Here is a 22,342-nt window from a genome sequence, read left to right as displayed (position 1 = left end):
GGGGAGGTGAAAAGGTGCATGGATGGGGACGGGCATGGAAAGGAGGACGAGCTAGACCAGAAGAGTGAGGGTGGCTATGGAAGAGGCCGTGCACTAAAGAGTGTGTGAAGTTTGTGCGTGTGTGTGTGTAAGAGAAATACACACAAGAAGAATTCTTGTAAACCCCAGACATCACTAGCTCATGGCTGCAAGGCAGCTTGCTGTGCTCAGTATCTTCAGAAATGTTCCCTGACTTTATTCTGAGGAGGACACAGCCATATACAAATGTGCCAAGACTGGGCTGTTTGAGGAGCAGGGCTGACCTCAGCAAACCGGGAAGGTAAAGGAGGTAGGGCACTTTGTTGATCTGTCCTGGGAGTTCTTCCTGGACTTTGATGAGGCGAGCACAGAAGGCCCTGTGGAGAGGGGTGACAAACGGATGAGCCTGTACATGGCCAAAGGTGGGTAGAGGTCTTCATGAAGGTACAGACTGTCTGAGCTGGGAGGTGACCCTGGCCAGGCAAGTGACCAGAGGCAGAAAGTGAAAGTTGCTCAGTCCTGTCCAACTCTTTGTGACCCCCATGGACTATACAGACCATGGAATTCTCCAGGCCAGAATACTTGAGTAGGTAGCCATTCCCTTCTCCAGGGGATCTTCCCAACCCAGGGATCAAACCCAGGTCTCACACATTGCAGGCGGATTCTTTACCAGCTGAGCCACAAGGGAAGCCCGAGGATCTTCCTGAACCAGGAATCAAACCAGGGTCTTGCATTGCAAGAGGATTCTTTACCAACTGAGCTATCAGAGGCTGAAAGTGAAAGTGAAGTTGCTCAGTCGTATCCGACTCTTTGCAACCCCATGGACTGTAGCCTACCGGGCTTCTCCGTCCATGGGATTTTCCAGGCAAGAGTACTGGAGTGGGTTGCCATTTCCTTCTCCAGGGGATCTTCCCGTCCCAGGGATCGAACCCAGGTCTCCCGCATTGTAGGCAGATGCTTTACCCTCTTAGCCACCAGAGGCTGAGGTCCCATTAAATGCTTTTGACTTTGAATTGTGCTACTTCTGCTTTCTTTGTATGCATTAATTAGATTTAACTTTGTCCATATCCTTATTTTCAACCTTTCTTTTTTATTTTCCCCCACCTATTTATTCTCTGTATCTGTAACTCTGTTTCTGTTTTGTTTGTTGATTTGGTTTTTAGATTCCACATGTAAGTGAAATCATCCAGTGCAGCATTTGTCTTTCTCAGTCTGACTTATTTCACTTAACATAATACCATCTAGGTTCATCTATGATGATACAAATGGCAAGATTTCATTCTTTTTATGGTTGAGTAATAGTCTATTGTATACTAATGGATAAAGTATAAAGTTATGGATAAAGTCTAATGGATAAAGATGTATCAAATCTTTATCAATTCATATGTTAATGGGTACTTGGGTTGGCTATTGTAAATAATGCTGCGGTGAACATAGGAGCATATATCTCTTATAATTAGTGTTTTTGTTTTCTTCAGATAAATACCCAGGAGTAGAATTGCTTTATTGTGTCATGGTTCTATTTTTAATTTTTTGAGATATCTCCATACTCTTTTCCATAGAAGCTACACCAATTTACATTCCCATAACAGTGCACAAGGGTTCCCTTTCTCCACATTCTTGGCAACACTGGTTATTTGTTGTCTTCTTGATAATAGCAATTCTGATGGGTGTGAGATGATATTTCATTGTGGGTTTGATTTGCATTTCTCTGATGATTAGTTATGTTGAGCATCTTTCCATAAGCCTGTTGCCATCTGTATATCTTCTTTGGAAAAATGTCTATTTGGATCCTCTGACCAGTTTTTAATCAGGTCGTTTGTGGTGTTAAGTTGTATGAGCTTTTTGTCTATATTGGCTATTAACCAAAATTATCGGGTAATATTGTTTGAAAATAACTTCTTCCATTCAGTAGGTAGCCTTTTCTCTCTCTTTTTTTTTTTTTTTATAGTTTCTTGAAAGCAAAAGGATTTTAGTTTGATTTGTCGTATTTGTTTAATTTTGCTTTTGTTTTCCTTACCTAAGGAGACATATTCACACATATGTTTGACATATCTTTGTCTTATCTTAATTTTGATTTTTATTAACATATATAACTGGATTTTGTCTGAGTATGATAATGTATTTTGATAGGGAAATTTAGACTTTTCATATTTGTTCCATAACTGATATTCTTTGTGTTGTTTCTTCCATTTATTTTAGGTTTAATATTATCGTACATCATATTTTCTTTTTGCCTCTACTTTTTTTTCTTTATAAGTGTTTACAATTTTTCTCTAGTGTTACGTGGAACAGGATGGCTAGAAGAGGCTAGTGTTGAATATTTCCTTCCTTCCCGAAGGGTTATTAACCTCTGATAAAATCCTAATGGTTTAGACTCTGGTAAAATAGTTTTCCTTGAAGATAGGTCCTGTTAAGATGAACAGACGCTCTGATGATTTTCAGAATGGTCCCTTCTCCCATCTTTCTGCCAGAAGGATGCAGTGATTTTTCTCCAGCCTTCGTGGTGGGGATCTGGCAGAGGTCAAGGAGGTAAAACTCACCGAAGTTTGGGGGCCGTCTTATGACAGGGTCCCCTGGGGGTTTTAACCCTCAGACTTGTCCACAGTTCAGGTTTTCCTACCCCAGCACTGGTATCTGAGGTTTCCACTCATGGATTTCTGTTCTTATCTATTGTGAATCTTTGTGTCCACCTGTATGTCTGTCCAAATTTGGAAGCAGTGGTTTGCCCTGTGACCTCCCTTCCCTGACAGATCTAAGAAAGCTTATTGACTTTTTAGTTCAAATTTTTACTTATGGCTCGGGTTAAGTGGTGACTTCCAAGCTCCTTGTATGGTGGACTGGAAACCAGAAGTCCCTCTTCTTACTTTTCTGACTTGGTTAGTTCTCTCCTTATTGCATTTGGCCCAATTAATTTGGAAGTGCAGATTAATTATTTTCAAGTCTTCAAAGGCTTACCTTCTCAGCCCAACAGTGATAATCACACCTGCATTTCTGCATTTCTCTATTAACATATTAAAAGTGTCCTCCCACTAAGGTATTTTCTTTGCTTACTCATCCAGTATTCCTCAAAAATGGTATTTTTAAGCTGTTGTAACTTCTCTTGTCTGCATTACCTCTCTTGTAGAGGGATGTCCTAGCGCTGGTTTAAACTGACTCATTTCTTTTCAACTCTGTGTTCAATGACATCACTTTGATAGCTTGAAATTGACCATGGAGGGAGTATTTACACCGTGAAATTGGCGAGCACTACAAAGCAAGGCTTCATTTTTTTGTTTATCATTCTTCTGTAGAGTCAGTTGTTAATCATTTGCATTATACCACTGCATTTCTACTTCCACTAAAATGTGTAGGATTTGCTAGACTGCTTCAGAATTTTAGTTGAGGAATTATTATTTTCCCTTTCAGTATATGTTTTGTTTCAGAATTCTGTAGCACATAGTAACTGTTGCTTTAACTTTTGTTGTCATAATATTCTTTGTGGAAATGTATAAGATTTTTTTAGTCCAAGGAATTTGTAAGCTTTCCCAAGGTATAACTAGGTATGTGAAAGTTTTCCCATTGATCCCATCTGAGTCTTGGTAACCATTAATAATTTAAGAACTTGTCTATCCAAAGAAGTTTTCTTCTTTTTAAAAAATTTATTTATCCATATATTCTCAGAGTTCTTATTATTTATATTTTAGGTTTCTAAACTTCAAATCTCTTGTCTTTCTTCCACTTTTTTCAGTTCTATGGGAATACACCCCCCAGGTCCAATTCAGCTTTGCCTTCCTTCCTTGGGTGTCTGATTCCCCATAAAAGAATTATCATTCCTTTGTCTCTTCATGGTTTATTCGTCCTCACTGATGCTGAGGATAAAAGGTTCCCTCGGCCCTTGATGTTGGTCATGAAAACTTCTGCTTATGTCAGTTGATGAGCATTGAGCTGGCAGTTGCTGGGCTGAGGCATGAAGGAGGCATTTCTGGGAACAGACAGCAGTCTTCTTTTCAGCGACCAAATATCTGTCCTCCAGGATGTGAAATCTGATAGTTCTCCCAGGAATATAAGCAGCACATGCAAGCAGGCTGGTCTGACCCCCTCCAGGAGCGGGAAATTTAGCGTCTCCACAGCCCTCTCCACTCTTCCTCAATAGGGAGCAAAAACTTTGACTCAGGTTGGCACACACCCTCCTGTCTCTGCCAACACTCTCAATTTGTTCATTTTGTTTGGAGGAATGAGTCAGGGATGTGTTGTCAAGCTTTTGTCTTCCAGTACATTATTTTAGTGGCAGAGCAGTAGACTGCATGTTATAGGCATACAGCCTAACTATATTTCATGATTATACTAGTCAACATCATCAGACCAAAGTAACCACAGGCATGATACTTGGCATTCCCTTAAAAATTCCAAGACATCAACTGTTGCCAGAAAATGCTACCACTGGCACATAAACCAGATAGGGCTATCACCAACAGGCCTCAACAGGGACACTGCTGCATAACATCTAGCTCTGGCCTATGACTCAGCATCCCAAAGGACTACTGTGGGCATTGTTACAGCTGGACAAGTCAGACCAGGTGGGCAGTATTCTCAATATTTTGGCCATTAAGATCTCATATTCAAGACAGTTGGCATCCATAATAGAGCTCTTACTCTAGATTGAAGCAGAGCCAGAAATCAAGTTCAGTAAAGATTGTATCCCCAAACTACATTGTTTGAGGATGTATGAACTTACTGCATTGAGGTAATAAAAAATTATAGGTAATAGCTATTTACTAGAAGTCAAATTTTCAGTTTGGTAGGACATATCTTACAATACCCCATGCTGGCCTCCTTTTTTATTAATCTTCAAATAGAAAGATCATCATGGATGATGTTTGTCTGTATGATGAAATTTCGATGATCAGTACTGATGTCAATACCATTCCAAATTAAGTGGCCCAGCCACAATTCTCATTTTTGGCAACAATTTAAAAAATCATTTCGATATTTGGCAAAACTAATACAATTTTGTAAAGTTTAAAAATAAAATTTAAAAAAAATGACCAAAAAAAATGTGAGAAGCTGTGATTATGAGAGTTTTCCAGGGTCAGGGTCAGCAGCAGTGGGGCAAGGGTGCAAGGGTGGGTAATAGCTACAGAATCCAATGCCCAGCTTGACTAATGTATGATGCTAACCAATATCCTGGTCCCTCAGGGCATGATGATTAAAAAAAACAAAAAGAAGCCTTAGGTCTTCATTCTAAACTTGACACCAAACATTGAACATCCCAGGTGTGCCAGAGGAGCAGTTGCATCATCACTCAACCACATCTAAAGCACCATTTCAAGTCAAACCAAATATATGAATGTGCTTGACAGCAGATGGATGGAGACCTAAGTTCATGCTCCATTAGGCTTAATTCACTCCAGAGCTCACCATTTCCCAGGGTACATAGTGTTCAGTCAGGGAAGAGCCAAGAGCTTAGGGTTTCAAGCCAGTTCACTGAAAAATATATTCTATCAAATTTAACATTATATCAGCCTGGAATGTGTAAAATAAAACACATACCCCCTCCTCAGATGTGGAAACTTTCTGGTCAGGTGGATGTACAAAATTGGGACCTAGTAAGAACCATGAGAATGCACTGGCCACCTATAAGAATAATGTGTAATACTGCAGCTATTGTTATCTTGGGAAGACCAGTCTACAATAGCTTCATGACAGCTGAAACTTTAAGGAACATTTAACTTAAGGATTTAATCATCCCTGATAGAGGTCTTGCTGGAACCACAAGGAGGATGTTGCTTCTCTCTCTTTGACCCCTGAGTAGTTTTAGATACAGAACTGTGTGCCTTTTCCATTTTTTCTAGTACTTTTTTTTTTTAGATTTTTCTGTATACTGGCTCCATTCTGGCTTATAAAGGCTGTGCTGAGTTCTCCATTGATTGTATCTGCATGACTGAAAACACTTCCTGTAGAATTTAAGGAACCAGTATGATTCCCCCTACCCAGTGCAGGAAGAGGGATGCTCAAGGAGAAGAACTCAGGTTTTGAGGGGCATATTCAGCCATGATACTACCAGCAAAGTAAAGGCAAGCAAGTATAATTTAAAGCTATGGAATGGTGCTTGATTCCAAGAAATGCTAATAATGTAGTCTACAGGGATATCAGAGAGGCCAAAGACCTAGAATGTGCCAAAAATAAACGGTAAGGGGAGAACAGGAGTATCAGTGTCTAGAACTCTTATGCTTGCTTCCAAGGGCCAACTTGGAGGGCTGGTAGAAACCAAACACCCATCACCATGAAGAAACACCTAAGAGTGAGGTTCTTGTCAGCTTTTATCAATCATGTAAACCATAGACCACATCAGGTTTCTAGGCAACATTCTAGGATCTGGCACTGAGGAAATACATGAAGTATTCTCATCCGAAGTATGGGAATTGTAAATCATTTTTCCTGCTACTTAGAGGAAACATAATTTTCACTCTGAAAACATCTAGTCCTGATATTTACTGTACTTTGAGTAGAAGAATAACATACCACACTAGTGGTAGGGAACTTGAGTTTGAATCTTATTGTCATATAGCAGAGACTTCCACTGGTAATTGTAAGTTTTACTGCATATTCCTGTTTTGGTACTAATTACCTTCCTATTCTTAACAGTCGTATCTGTACGTATACTTTACTTTATATACTGCAATTAAACAACCATGCCCCAACACACATTCACACACATACTGTTTCACTTCTCATCTCCAGCTGCTAGTTCCTCTGTGTTCCAGTACTCTTCCAACTCTTGAATCTGGTTGAAAGAATAATGGTGTGGGACTAAATATCTTAAATCCCCTTCCAGTAAATTTTGAGATTTCAAAACATAGATTGCAGATTTGGGAGTATATGTTCAATTATACTCAGTTCAGTTCAGTTCAGTTGCTCAGTCATGTCCGACTCTGCGACCACGTGAATTGCAGCACGCCAGGCCTCCCTGTCCATCACCAACTCCTAGAGTTCACTCAAACTCATGTCCATCGAGTCAGTGATGCCATCCAGCCATCTCATCTCCTATCGTCCCCTTCTCCTCCTGCCCCCAATCCCTCCCAGCATCAGAGTCTTTTCCAATGAGTATACTCAGAAGCCTATATTTCCCTTTTTTTCTAATTACAACAGTTAAACTGGGTACCCTTTTAGATTAAAAGTCCCTTGAGAAAAGGATTTAGATGTGTCTTAATCACCTGCTATCTCCAGAACAGGAACATACATAACAGTACATGACTGAAGAGGCTGTTTGCCAAGGAAATTAAAATAACTTTATGTCTGGCCATACAAAAAATGGCACCTCTTAAGATTCTCATCAGCTGTTGACGGGAACTCCCTTAACTGTGAATATATTGCTCTAAAGTTCAACAACAACAATAACAAAAATCGATGAAAGACCTTCATTTCAGTTTACTTTGATTTTGCTGCCAGTTATTTCTAGAGATGTCATTTTGACAACTCAGAATGCCAATACTTTAAGATAAGTTGGTCCATTTCTTGAAGTTCATAAGAACTCTAGTACTGTTGCACCACAAGACCATTTCTTAGTAACAGACTTCTAGCCATGTGCTGGAGAAGGCAATGGCACCCCACTCCAGTACTCTTGCCTGGAAAATCCCATGGACGGAGGAGCCTGGTAGGCTGCAGTCCGTGGGGTTACGAAGAGTTGGACACTTAACTGAGCAACTTCACTTTCACTTTTCACTTTCATGCATTGGAGAAGGAAATGGCAACCCACTCCAGTGTTCTTGCCTGGAGAATCCAAGGGATGGCGGAGCCTGGTGGGCTGCCATCTATGGGGTCGCACAGAGTCGGACATGACTGAAGTGACTTAGCAGCAGTAGCAGCAGCCATGTGCTGCAATACAAGTATTTGTTGATAAGTCCAATTTTTGCCTTTTTTCCAGCCTGCTTTGACCTTAATTGTTGACTGTATTTAATTAAGTCACAAACCTGTCTTTTTGTCATATTATCTACACCAGTCTCATCAGTTCTTAGGTGACTCTAATTCTTTTTTGGTATTCTGATTTTATTGTCAGAGGAAAGCTCCATATTTTCCTGAAATAGCAAAAACTAAACTCTATCATTGTAGATTGGTTAAGAGAACAACAATCAGCTTGCCAAAGGTGTCAGTCTCAGTAACTGTGGCATTTTTAAAGAATTTAAGCTCTCTGTTCTTGTTTCAACTTCTTTAAAATGGGGATGATAATAATACCCACTTCATAGGGTTGGAATGAGGTTTAAATGAGTTGATTCATATATGTCTGATACAGGTGGTTAGTAATGTTAGCTATTATTTTTACAGTATTAATATTTAGGAAAATAAGGAAACTAAAGGTGTTTGCTCCAGTTTCTCTGACAAATTTATTTTCTTCAACAATTGTGCAAACTGATTGTTTTCACTGAGGATTCTGAATTCTCAGAAACCTAAATGATGACTTTGGCTTTATATAAAAATAATAATACTATTAATGTATTATCAATACATTAATAGAGATTGCTGCTGCTGCTGCTGCGTCGCTTCAGTTGTGTCCGACTCTGTGCAGCCCCGCAGACGGCAGCCTACCAGGCTCCTCCGTCCTTGGGATTCTCCAGGCAAGAATGCTGGAGTGGATTGCCATTGCCTTCTCCACTGCATGAAAGTGAAAAGTGAAAATGAAGTCACTCAGTCGTGTCTGACTCTTCGCGACCCCATGGACTGCAGCCTACCAGGCTCCTCCGTCCATGGGAGTTTCCAGGCAAGAGTACTGGAGTGGGTTGCCATTGCCTTATCCTTTAATAGAGATTAGTACATGGGAATAATGGGTAAAAACTAAGATACTGAGCTCATACTACACACTAGACCAATCACTAACTTCATTCAACTACATCTGAACCTCAGAATATATTGCCTGTCTTTGTGAAAATAGATTAGAGGTGTGAAGGTTGAGCCCTCAGGTTGAGTGCAACAATACCTAGATTTAGGCTACAGGGCCCATATGCATTCTTATTCAAACTTCCAAATGTGTTAAATGGCAAAAGTTTCAAGAAATTTTTGTTTAGCTCTGTCACCCTGTAGACATCAGAGGTACTCATATTGATCACCCACATTTTTAGGAAGGAAGGAGAAAATAATAGTCTTTGGTAGTCACCTCTACAAGTTTGGAGCTTTTGAAATGGACTTGTTTGCTGCAATTTAGATAGGTTCAGCCAAATAGTATGCTGTGATCCCAGTGGGGAGCCAGGACTGAAAGAGAGAAAGTAGGGACTAGCAAGTCTGTGCTTGCATAGAGTCACTAAGAGGAATAGCAGATAGCCCAAAGAATTCCAAATTTAGGCATGATTCAAGCTGAAGGCAATATCCAAGGCAGAGATGTGGCTGAGCAGTGCATTTGATCCTATAGCAAGAAGGCCCCCAAGTCATGGCCTTTCCGAGCATCACTTGCTTTGGTCAAGATACTCCATATTCTTGAAACATGACTCAGACTTGCCTTTGAGGGCCTAAGCAAAAGGATGTACACAGTCAGAGATAGGGAAAGTATCAGGACTTCAGACAAGCAGACTCAAAGTCAAAGATTCGTCCCAAGAGGAAAACGTAAGGCTAAGTAAGAAATCAAGACAGAACCATGTCATACTGAGAAAACCCAACAAAGATCCATGGAAGGCAAGCCTTGTGAGGCACAGGTACTCAGAGTTTATCTCACACAGCAGATCTGCAGTTGACTTTATGTCCCTCAGTCTGTACCACAGCAACTACAAATCAGAGGACAGGAACAGGATAATAACAACATGGCAACACTCACCACTTTTATTCAGCCTAGTTTTGGAGTTCTAGCCACAGCAACCAGAGAAGAAAACCCAAATAATAGGGTCATCATAGGCTTTCCTGTGTTCTCACAGACCAATCTCTTCAAGTTTCAACCACTAAATATCCTAGCCCTCTCCTGCTTTGGCCTCTCCAGGGCCACCACTTTCACTCCCTCTGATCCCTCATGCGGGCCACATTCACCTTGAGGTGCTGACATCTTTGAAATGCTAAAGCTTACCTCTGGGGTAAATTCCCCATATGCCAAAGCTGTTAAGGGTCTGTCCCTGGACTTGGAAAAGTGCTCCTCATCTTACTTTTGAGTGACCATTAAAGAGGACCAAAACCAAACTTTTGGTACCACAAATTATTCAGAGTATTTAGCAATCAACCACCTTCACCCCTAACCCTTACCCTAACTTCCTACCTCAACACTGCCTCCCCAGAACTGGGCAAAATATGATAAGAATGGCCATATGCAAAGCACCCATCCAAGGCCATGAGCCATGGCAGTCCTTCATGCACAAATGAAGCATACCATGTGGTCCCACTAACTGATCACAGCTATGGGCCAGGGATGGACATTGGGGCCAAAGGCAGCCATCTACAAACAGGACAGCCAACTGGCAGACTGGGGAGAAGCTCTGATCAACAAGACACCATATACTAGATAGTGACTAACCAGATCGTTCCTTGGGGAGTTTGAACCCAAGCTACATGGTAACTTGATGACTTGACTGCAGAGGTAGAGAGGTGACACAGTACCCCAGTAGCTGAGCCCTGGAATAGAGAAAATCACAGGAGGCAAGGTGGTTTGTGTTTTGTCCTATATGACATTCCAGCCCTGGTAAAGAGCAGTCCTTTTTTACATCTTCTTTATCCATTCATCTATTGATGGACATATGAACATTGGAATATTACTCAGCCGTGAAAAAGAATGAATGAATGCCTTTTGCAGCAACACTGATGGACCTAGAGATTATCATACCAAACGAAGTAGGTCAGAGAAAGGCAAATATATGTTGTCATTTATATGTGGAATCTGAAAAAGTGATACAAAAGAACTTATTTATAAAACAAACAGGCTCACAGACTTAGAAAACAAACTTCTGGTTACCAAAGGGGAAAGGTGGGAGAAAGGGATAAATTAGGAGTTTTGGATTAACACATAGCCCACAATTATTTATAAAATAGATGAACAAAAGGACCTACTTTTTAACACAGGAACTATATTCAATATCTTGTAATAATAGAATTTTGAAAAAGCGTATATGTGTGTGTGTATATATATATATATATATTTGAATCACTGCTGTATACCTGAAATATAGACCAACTAGACTTTAATTTTAAAAAATTATAATGACGCACTACTTTGTGTCACATCATATACCACACTATACACATACGCAGAAAGATGTCCACACACTAGTCTCTGTAACCTCTGAATATGTTAGGTCACATGGAAATAGGAAATTAAGTTTACTAATCAGATGATGTTGTGATGGGGAGATTATCCTAGATTATCTGGGTAACTCCAGTCTAGTCACATGAATTCATAAAAGTGGATGAAGAAGAGGCAATAGAGTTAGAGAGATGATACATGAAAAGGACTTCACTTGCCATTGCTGACCTTGAAGAGAACTAAGGGGCCAGGAGCCAAGGAGAGCCAGCAAGAAAAGGCAAGGAAATGGATTGTTGCCTATAGCTTCCAGAAAGGAATGCAGCCCTCAAACAACTAAAATAGCCCATTGAGGTGCAAATGAGAATGCTGATGTACAGGATGATAAAATAAAATATTTGTATTAAGTCACGAAGTTCATGGCATTTGTTACAATAGTCACAGAAAACTAATACACACTGCAAATGAGGAAATGTTTAATCAACTGTGTTTGATTATAGAATCAAGAAACCCTCAATTTGTTCCAAATGATGTGTTGACTTCTCTTTGAAGAATGCAATACCTTGAAGAGAGAGAGCAGGCAGGGTTGTAAGGTAGAGAATGTGTGTTCATCTTCTTATTCCTTAGGTCAGTTCAGTTCAGTCGCTCAGTCGTGTCTGACTCTTTGTGACCCCATGGACTGCAGCACGCCAGGCTTCCCTGTCTATCACCAACTCCCAGAGCTTGCTCAAACTCATGTCCATCGAGTCGGTGATGCCATCCAACCATCTCATCCTCTATCATCCCCTTCTCCTCCTGCCTTCAGTCTTTCCCAGCATCAGGGTCTTTTTCCAGTGAGTGAGTTCTTCGCACCACATGGCCAGAATATTGGCCTAGAGCTGGGCTCAAGTTAAGATCGGGACCAGGACCTAAGCCCAGATCATGTCTGCTCTAGACTGTTCTATTTCCTTTCAGAAATTTTAAGCTCTTCCCCTGGTCATTTATTTATCTCTATCAAAAATTGATAGCCCCTACTCTGTCTGGACAAATAGAAAACTGGTATTCTGGATTAAGATACTGTTTTTTTTTAAAAAATGAAAGCAGAACAAAGAAATTCTTTAGTGAAACATCTTGAAACAATTCTACCATCCTATCACTTTATGAAATGTTTCTAACTAGCAGAGTTTATCAGTAATTCATGTGGCCATCATCTCAAAATTCAAAATACTTTAGATCATCATAGTCCTGTACTTCCATCAGCATACCTCAGTCTTGGTTATCAGAGTGGCAGAAGAATCACAATAGATTTTTTAACCCCCAAGCAGGAACCTGGGGTGGTGGTTAAAAGGTGAAAGTATTGAACCCTGAGAGGAGGAATGATCCCCAAGGGCAGAGAGCAAAAGCCCAAGCTACCCGCTGAGGTTCCAGACTTCCACACAGCCCTGCCTCGGGCCATTCTGGCACCTGAGTTCAAAGCAAAACCACCTCTGGCGAGTTAAGACTGGGTTACACTTTGTTTTAGTCAAGTGAAGGCATTGTTCTGATTCAGGCATTGTTCTTCAAATGTCACAACGGTCAAGGTTTTATCTACAAACTTCTGGCTTTCAGAATTCAAAGTTGAAAGATGTGTGAAAATCTTTTGACAGAACATTTAACATGCTGACTTATTTCACCCTCCTTTGACCTGTTTTTCTCCTATTCTTCTTTTGATACCTATTGCCAATTCCAGTTCAGTTTCTCTGGAGTACAGTTTCTTGTTCTAAATCATAAGCATTCTTCACAAACATATAAATAACTGGAAGATTTTACTATAGATTGGTTAAAGCCTGACATATCTCACAGAATTTCCCCAAGTCTAATAAATTGTTTCAAAGACAGAGCAAAAGAATGGAAGCCTTTAAAAGACATTATTTTTTTTTTCAAGGAAAATCTAATGGGGAAAGGGAACAAGAAATAAAGAACCCAAAAAAAAGGGAATTCAATTTACCGTAGTTGTCTTTTTCTTTAGCAGTTTTTTTGTTTTAGATGTAATAAAGAATTCCTCAGAATCCACATTACCTTGATCTTAAGCATCCAGGGGGTGAGGGGCTGGAAGAGAGGGAGTGACACTAAAGAGGACCAGAATAGACGTCAGGTACAGTCAGTTCGAAAATTTTGCTATCCAGATTCAGAGCCCCATTCTGCTGTTCTGCCTTTTTCAACATGGTGAAAAAATAATTCAGTGCCTAGATTATATCGTGTCTGTCCTGAGTGATGTTACAAGCGCTTTCTGCAAAGAGGGTGACAGCACTCTATAGGTTATATGACTGTTCTTAAGCTGTATATGCACCAGGAGTGAAGCAGAGGTAGATCTCTATAGATCAATATGGATATTAATATCGATATAGGTATAAAAAAGGAGGGAGAGTAAAGAGGTGGGGGAGAAAGAAAGGGAAAGAGAATGAAAGAAATATCTGCTAAACTGTGAAAAAAAAAACATAATCTGGGAGCCTATTAATAATGTGTATCTGATGCCTCCTTGAAAGTAAGAGCCATCCTTACAAAGGATGGTTAGGAAAGCACCCATCTTGCTCAAGCTTGGTTCCACTGCTTAACATCTTTAGTATGTAGTAGTTTTTCCATATGTTTTCTTTGAACAATTGATTTTTGCCAGTTGAAGTTTCTAAAGCATTCAAATGTTATTTCAGGAGAATAAAAAGTAGTCAAGCTGTGTAAAAGAAAAGCTCACCACCTTAAAGCTATATTGGTGCCAAAGTCTGTTTCAGGAGAGTGTGTACAAATAGGCACATGGTTTCCAGGGAGTCTAGCAGGCTTAGGAGAGCTCGTCCTCACTGACAAGGAACTCAGTTGCTCCTAAGTTTATCCCTTTTACTGAGAAATAAAGTGTTGCAAGCTGGATTGGCATGAGATTCCTGACTTTGTCTCCAGCCAGTGGCAACTTTTCCCAAGTTAGGGCAGAGAGTGAGGGTACCACATTGAGTCCACTCAGGAATCACTTCTACAAATGCAGTTATTTCCCATCATATGTGTATGTACGGAGCATCAGGTGAATGCAAATGTATTTCTAAATATGAATGCTATAAGGTAAATAGCAGATAACCACTCAATCATCTAGACCAGGGCTCCCTGTTTTACAAATAAAGTGGCTCAGCACAAAGAGCCACTTGGAAAAGTGCTGGCAAGATAATCATTGGTCTCTGCTTTGGGTGTTATCATGGCTGAAGCAGATTTTGCTGGGAGAACGGTGATTGGTGTATGGTTCATACGGTTGTGGGGAAAGATGATATTTTCCTCTATTAAGATCCTGTGTCTGAAATGCAATATAGATTTTAGCACTTGAAAATGTTGCCTGAGTCAAGAGCTCTCCTGCAATTTTTCAGACAAGTTTGTGACCTGCCAGCATGTTTGGTATCCTGTTGATTGAAATGTTAATTAAAACAATGTGTTTGTTGACACCCAGGGAGTTACTTAAAAGAAGCAAAGCTTCACAGAAACTTAAAAAGAACTGGATTGATTCATGTCTTTATTTGTACCTGAAGCAGAAATTATTCTACATGTATAGAGCCATATATAAATGAATAAGATACATATATTCTTAGTTATGTATACACATAAACACATATATACTCTTAAAAGGAATATATGCCTTTTAAGAACACATAAAATGTTTGGCTAACACGAAGCCAACTTAAAATATCAAGCCAAAAACTAACTCAAAATATCAAGCCAAAACAAACAAAAAAAGGATACATTTTTTGTGAAATATGTATAAAACCAAAATATACCTATATTTATTTATAATTAATCTCATTAATTCCCATTTCACACATTTAGAATTTATAATTAATGTTCTTGGCACTACATAAAAGGTAAAATTCTGATTAGGTGAAATACTGGTGTAAACAAAGTATTCATATAAAAGCTAGCAGTTTCTAAGGATCATTTTAGTAGTTCTTACACTCAAAAAATAAATGTCTAATTATAAACAATAAGCACTGCCAAGATTCTGTAAGTGTTCTCATTTTAAGAAAAAACAATACTCTGAAGTAATTTGGGGACTGCCTTTGTAGTCTGATGGTAAAGACTGTGCTTCGACTGCAGGGGGTACAGGTTCCATCTGTGGTCAGGGAACTAAGATCCCATATGCCCTGCTGCATGGCTGAAAAAAAGAAAAACGAAACAAATCTTGAACTCTAAGATAAAGTAATTTCATATGCATCATTATTGTTGATAAGTAAAGGATGATAGGGTATGTGGTGTTAAAAGCATAGATTCCAAAGCTAAACTACTGCTGCTAAGTCACTTCAGTTGTATCTAACTCTGTGCAACCCCATAGACGGCAGCTCACCAGGCTCCTCTGTCCCTGGGATTCTCCAGGCAAAAATTCTGGAGTGGGTTGCCATTTCCTTCTCCAATGCATGCATGCATGCTAAGTCGCTTCAGTCGTGTCCAACTCTTCAACCCTATGGACAGCATCCTACCAGGCTCCTCTGTCCACAGGATTCTCTAGGCAAGAATACTGGACTACCTGAGTTCAAATCCTGTTCTACCACTTGAGGGCTTTGTATGACCTTGAGCAAGCTATATGGAATTTCTGTGCTTCAGCTTCCTTTTTTCCTATATGTTAAAAACAAAATAATCTTGGGGTTGGTAGAGAAGCAATGAATGACAACCCTCTGTTTCTGCTCTGCAAAGGACTGAATGTTTATGCCTCCCTAAGATTCATAGGTTGAAACCCTAATCCCAGTGCGATGGTATTAGCAGGTGGGGCCTGTGGAAGGTAATTAGGTTCTGAGGGTGGAGCTCCCATGATTCACTTGTAGAAGAGGCCACAGAGCTTGCTAGCTCCCTTTCCGCTGTGTGTGAGGGAGGATCCAAAGAGAAGCCAGCTCTCTGCAACTCAGAAAAGGGTGCCAACCAAACCCACCATGCTGGTGCTCTGATCTCAGACTTCCAGCCTCCCGAACTATGGAACACTCTCAAGCTCTGAACCAACTGAGAGAGAAGAGAGCTGGCAGATGAAAGCCAAATATGCCCTTTATGTGAGAAAGAAGAAATGACTGATGATGACTGAAGAAATGACTCTGAGTCTCTGAGCTAAAAGGACTCCCTAATTTGCAACCCCAGAATTAAGCATAGTCATCTTCTACTCCTGGGCAGCACTGGAAAATCAAGTTCACCCTGTATAAAATGTACAGCACAGAGGAGTGGAATATATGCTTCATGAGGGCAGACTGCTCCTAAGGTAAGTAGAGGAAAGGGCTGGGCTGGTACAGCCAGTAATTCTCCAGGTGTTCCTTGGGGAATTCACTTCATCTCCATGGGAAGGAAGAAAGAATGGGATAAAAAGCCAAGGATATTTCAGGAAAAATCCCTCTTTCTGGAAATTAGAGAAGCCAGGAAGTCATGCTCTTGTGTTTGTCTTAGCTTTATTTGAGAATTAGATGATGTATGTGCAGTGAACCCCACTAAAGATGTTCATATAATAAATGTTAGCAATTATTATGATGCATACTGTTATTAACTACATCTTAGATTTCACAGAGTCTGATTGGATCCAAGATAGACATCAAAAGCCATCTGTTGACATTCTAGAGATCAGAACTGCATTGTATTTTTAAGTCCTACATTCTGTTTTATATTATATCTGGCTAGTAACCCTCAAAATCTGAGCAAAGTATCAAGCTACATTGTACTTAGTTAAATGCTTTTCCTCTTGTCTGGTATCCTATTCCAGAAAAGCAGTTTCTCCACCCCTTAGCACCCAGTGCAGGTGTGGATGGACTCCTGATTCTCCCCTTTCTGATTCCACCCCGTGGTGTAGGTTCCACAGGTGATTGAGCTCAAGGTACAGGTGAATGGATGGCTCCCTTTACTGGGGCGATTAGGGCTGAGCACCTGCGTAGAGAAGCTCCTCTCTTCATTACACACAACTTTCTAATGCTCTTCTTTTGAGAGCCCATTGTTTATTTACATTTTCTCTTTCTCCCCTTTCTAAGGGATGTTGTATCTTTTTGTGCTACAACCCAAAGTTAAATGCCACAAAATTATAGTAGGTTTAAAATCAGTACTGATCAGGAGAAAGTTTTGTTTTCTTCGCTGGACTCTAAACCACAGTATTTCATGTCCTGGATTGTCTAGCAACTCAGTCCTCCAGAGATAAACTGAGGTATAAATACAGTACCTTTTCCAGGTGTATGAATACTGTAGTTCATACAGTAGTTCAGTTCTGTTGGCCATGTGCTAATGAAGAAACTGTAGGGATGATTTGCCTCTCCTTTAGCAAGTGTGTAGAGGAACAGTCCTCGTGTGAGAGTGCCCCCTCCATAGCCTGCCAGCTCTGCTGGCATCAGTTTCTTCAATTACTGTATGCCTCAATAATTGATAGAGTTAAGTGAGTGCAGCTTCTTTTTTTTTTACTGCGTTCCCCTTGAGTGGTTCAGCAACATGAGGCAATTTATCATGCTTTCTGTGCACCGGTGCATAAACTTTTAAAGAATGAATTAGACTTTCCCTTCCTGTCCAAAAAATAAGCAATTCTCAGGTTTGCAGTGTTGAAAGTCTTGATTGGATAGTTGGTCCAGCAATATCAGCAGGCCAAAGTGACCCAAATCATAGACCCCTCTATTGCTTTTTCCCTCTTGCTTCATTTCCCTTTGGAGAAAGACTCAATTAAAAACATTTGTGGATTTTTCTAAGGCTGTTTCTTTCACAGAGGTTACATTCAGCTCTTTGGCAAAGAAAAATGCCAGAGCAATTAGTGGCTCCAGGGAACCGCTAGTTGTTTATGTACTATTTCAGAAGGACCCATTGTGGGCAGCAGTAGCCTCTACACAGAGGTTCCTTTTAGAATGTGAATGCTTCCTCACTATTTGGAGTATGCTTAAAATTGAAATCAACAATCCTGCCTTCACAAAGGTGCCTTGATTGTATATTCCAGATTAGAAGATGTCATGGCAGCGTTCAGTAAGGACATGGGTTTCTTTCCATCATTCTTCTCTGCTCACCTCCAGCTTGTGAGCTCTTATTTCTCTTTAACATTCAAGAATATTCTGTGATACACTTCTGGAAAACCTGCTGCCGAAATGAAGGAATATATAACTGCAAGTAACTTAGTCATTTCCTAGGTGACATCCTAATAAGAACCCCGTTTTTGGATAACAGCCCAGTTGGAACTAATTCTCCACTATCCCTCCCAGTCAGGAAATAGCATGTCCAAATTAATCAAATGTTCTGGTGCCAGTATACTCTAATGTTTAGTGTAATGATGGTGCTGCATCACACAACATGATAAATTTGTAAAGAATTAGAAATAATTATAGAACCAAGAGGAATGTTATTTAATCTTTCGTTTATTGACACATTAGCCTAGGATCTTGTAGGTACTTCTTAGTCAAGATTACAAATAGCTGTTAGTTTCCAGCAGCTCTCAAATTGTGCAGGCTGGTAAGGTTCTGGTTAATAGAATGCCAGGAAGCAGAATTTAATAGCATCAATGCATCAATGCAGAATGTGATATCCATACCTTTCTAAAGAAACCAATAGAGCCCAAACTATCTTAATGGTTTAAATTAATCTTAATACACTGTAATTTGGGGGAGATTTACCTTTCAAAAATAAAACAGCCAAATTGGGGAAGTTCAGATAGGATGAGAAGAAGATGTGTATTTAATAATATATCATCAGAAGATAAAATTTGCTATGCAGTGGCCATTTGAAGTAGTACAGCTTCAAAAAGATAGGATTTATTTCTGTAAAAATTGGATTTTAATTACAGACTTCACTTACAGAGTTTTAAAAGCATTTAAATGCAGTTGAATTTCATATTTTATTGTCCTACTATATAACCATTCAGATTTTCAAACCAGACAAATTTTTTAAAAGATGAGACCTTTCACTTTAAGAGAGAGCCAGCAAGAAAAGGTTAGAGAATCCAGTACAAATTCTAGTGTCCCCTGGCCTGAAGGACACACCGTGGGGTGGGTTGGGGGGACCTAAGCCTTTACCCCGACCCTGGGAGGCCAAAACCCAACCTTATCAGCACAGGTTTTATCTTAAGATTTCTCTGAATAGCCAACTCGCTTAAACTGTATAGAAAATGAAAATTGCATTTCAAAAATTGTATTTTTGTTACATTCAGGAGAATAGCAATTGTATAAAATGAAGCACAACAGTATATTATATAGCCTCTGTTTTCCCAGGTTCTTTACTTAAAATTTGATTAAGAAAATCATATACTTTGAAGATGGGGAATAATGAATTGCCACTCATATTCTCCTGTGGTTTTAGCTTCAGAGTGTGAATTCTCTCTTTGCTCTTTTTATCCCAGTATGATATTCAGAGTTTCCAGAAATGGAAGCTTTTAAGATAGTCTACCTTCAGTGCAGAAAGACCTTGAGAAAAGATGTCTTTGTTGATGTCAGCATTCCACAAACATCCTATTCTAGCAAAATTGACCTATAATATCCAACACCCTGCCTGAGCCTGGGTCACTTGGTGATGTCTGTTAAGTTTAGCTAAAATTACAAGTTACCATTCTCCAAGTGATTCCCATTCATTAAATTTTTTAATTTTCCTCTTTTTCTTATAGGAAAGTAATTGTCTCATTAATAAAAATTGTTAAAAACCAATTAGGATATTTTAAAAGATATTCCGAGTAATGTAGCTTCCTTGGAGGTATTTTTCTGAGATATAGTTTGTATTTAAAAATCTGGGTCTTTGCAAATAAAATGAATTTTCACTCATGGAAACCACATATTTTTAAAATGCAAAAATGATTACTACTAGAAATGCCCTGGAGAGCATGTTGGTACCAAATGCTAGAAACTACAGAAGGAATGGGAGTTTGAAATATTTTTCAAATCATTAGTTTCACTTTTTTCTAATCTCCCAAGCACTTGTAATCTATTGTCTAGTTATAACAAAATTGTTTCTGTTAAATGTCACTGAAATATGAATCCATATTTAACGAGATTTGTGACCTTTGGTAGTTGTGATATTGACTTTTATAAACTGTATTTTAGAGTATACTGTCTAGGTGCTATAATTTAATTATTCCTTTATTCACTTTCCCATTCAAAAGTATTTTAATGCCAGTCTGTACAAGGTACTGATTTAGGTTCTATAAATATGACTTAACCCAGGAGTCTTTCCTTAGAAAGTTTAGTCTGTGATTGAGACAATGCTTGTAAATACATAACTATAGAACATGTTAAAAGAAAAAAAACAAGGTGTTTAAGACCAGTGCAGTCAACAGCTATGTGAATTCAGAGAAGGTCAAGAAGAATTTGAGATGGTTCACTTTGTGAAGAATGTTGCTTTTGACTGAATGTTAAATGTTTAAGTGAAATTTTGAGGTTGGACAGAAAACAGCAAAATTCTGTAAAGCAATTATCCTTCAATAAAAAATAAATTAGTTTAAAAATATTTGAGTGAAATTGCTAAGTCATTTGTTGTTCAGTCACTCAGTTGTGTCCGACTCTGCAACCCTATGGACTGCAGCCCTCCAGGCATCCCTGTCTTTCACTGTTTCCCAGAGTTTGCTCAGACTCATGTCCATTGAGTTGATGATACCAACCATCTCATGGTAGTTTTATTTTTAGTTTTTTTAAGAAATCTCCATACTGTCCTCCATAGGAGCTACATCACTTTACATTCCCACCAACAGTGTAAGAGCGTTCTCTTTTCTCCACACCCTCTCCAGTATTTATTGTTTGTAAATATATTTCTGATGATGGCCATTCTGATCAGTGTGAGGTGGTACCTCATTGTAGGTTTTTTTTGGTACTTATTTAGTTTGGCTGCACCAGGTCTCAGTTGCGACATGTGGGATCTAGATCCCTGACCAGGAATGGAACCTGGGCCGCTTGCATTGGGAGTGTGAAGTCCCAGCCACTGGACTATCAGGGAAGTCCCCTCATTGAGTTTTGATTTGCATTTCTCTAATGATTAGTGGTGTTGAACATCTTTTCATTTGCCTTTTTGCCATCTGTGTGTCCTCTTTGGAGAAAAGTCTATTTAGGTCTTCTACCCATTTTTTTAATTGTTTTTTTGATATTGAGCTGCATGAGCTATTTGTATGTTAACACATATATGTGGAATCTAGAAGAATGGTACAGGTGAACCTATTTGCAAAGCAGAAAAAAAGAAACACAGACACAGAGAACAAACATACGGACACCAAGGGGAAAGGGGAGTGGGATGGGTTGGGAGAGTGGGGTTGACGTGTGTACACTACTGTGTGTGAAGTAGACGCCTGGTGAGGGCCTCCTGTAGAGTACAGGGTGGGGAAGAGAAGGTGCAGTATGTTTGTAGGACATGAAGTTAACCTTAAAAATGCTTTCCAGTATACATGAGGTGTGGGCTTCCCTGGTGCTCAGACAATAAGGAATCCGCCTGCAATGCGGGAGACCTGGGTTTGATCCCTGGGTTGGGAGGATCTCCTGGAGTGGGGCATAGCAACCCATTCCAGTATTCTTGCCTGGAGAATCCCCATGGACAGAAAGCCTGGTGGGCTGCAGTCCATGGGGTCGCAAAGAGTCAGACATGACTGAGCGATTAAGCACAACACATACATTAGGTGCAGACAAATACTGTTTGATTCCACTTGTTATCTAGTTAAATACTTAGGTCAAACAGTACATTGATAGATGCCAGGGGGTCAGGGACAGAGTTTCGGTTAAAGAAGGTGAAAAACACAGGAAAGGGATGATGGTGAGAGTTGCACAACAGTGTGAATGTACTTAGTGCCACTGAATTGTACAGTTAAAAATGGTTAAAGCAGTGTGTTTTATTGGAGAAGGCGATGGCACCCCACTCCAGTACTCTTGCCTGGAAAATCCCAGGGATGGGGGAGCCTGGTGGGCTGCCATCTATGGGGTCGCACAGAGTTGGACATGACTGAAGCGACTTAGCAGCATCAGCAGCAGCAATATGTTTTATATTATATGACTTTTACCACAACAAAAAATGATATTTAAGGGTAGAATATTTAGGGATAGTAGTGGCAAATATACCCACTCCAGTGTTCTTGCCTGGAGAATCCCAGGGATAGGGGAGCCTGGTGGACTGCCGTCTATGGGGTCACACAGAGTCGGACACGACTGAAGTGACTTAGCAGCAGCAGTGGCAAATATTCTAGGCAAAAGAGAAAACAGAGAT

At 39.8% G+C, this 22,342-nt stretch overlaps 1 protein-coding gene across 22 annotated transcripts in view; it reads left to right on the top strand.

Annotated features, from left to right (window-relative positions):
* Positions 1 to 22,342, top strand: part of LHFPL3 (LHFPL tetraspan subfamily member 3) — a 696,681-nt gene that overhangs the window by 414,451 nt on the left and 259,888 nt on the right. Inside the window, exon 1 of one of the 22 annotated variants that reach the window (XR_015162702.1) lies at positions 16,288 to 16,427. The exons of the other annotated variants lie outside the window; for them this stretch is intronic. The gene's annotated coding sequence lies outside the window, so the exon portion shown is untranslated. Of the gene's footprint in view, positions 1 to 16,287; positions 16,428 to 22,342 lie in introns of those variants that run through there. 22 annotated transcript variants of the gene reach the window in all.

This window comes from Bos grunniens, chromosome 4 (assembly GCF_055505025.1).
Source record: "Bos grunniens cultivar Pamir isolate PY7600 chromosome 4, Bosgru_T2T1.0, whole genome shotgun sequence".
NCBI classification, from domain to species: domain Eukaryota; kingdom Metazoa; phylum Chordata; class Mammalia; order Artiodactyla; family Bovidae; genus Bos; species Bos grunniens.
Note: the sequence above shows the minus strand (reverse complement) of the source record. Positions and strands in the feature narration are given on the sequence as shown.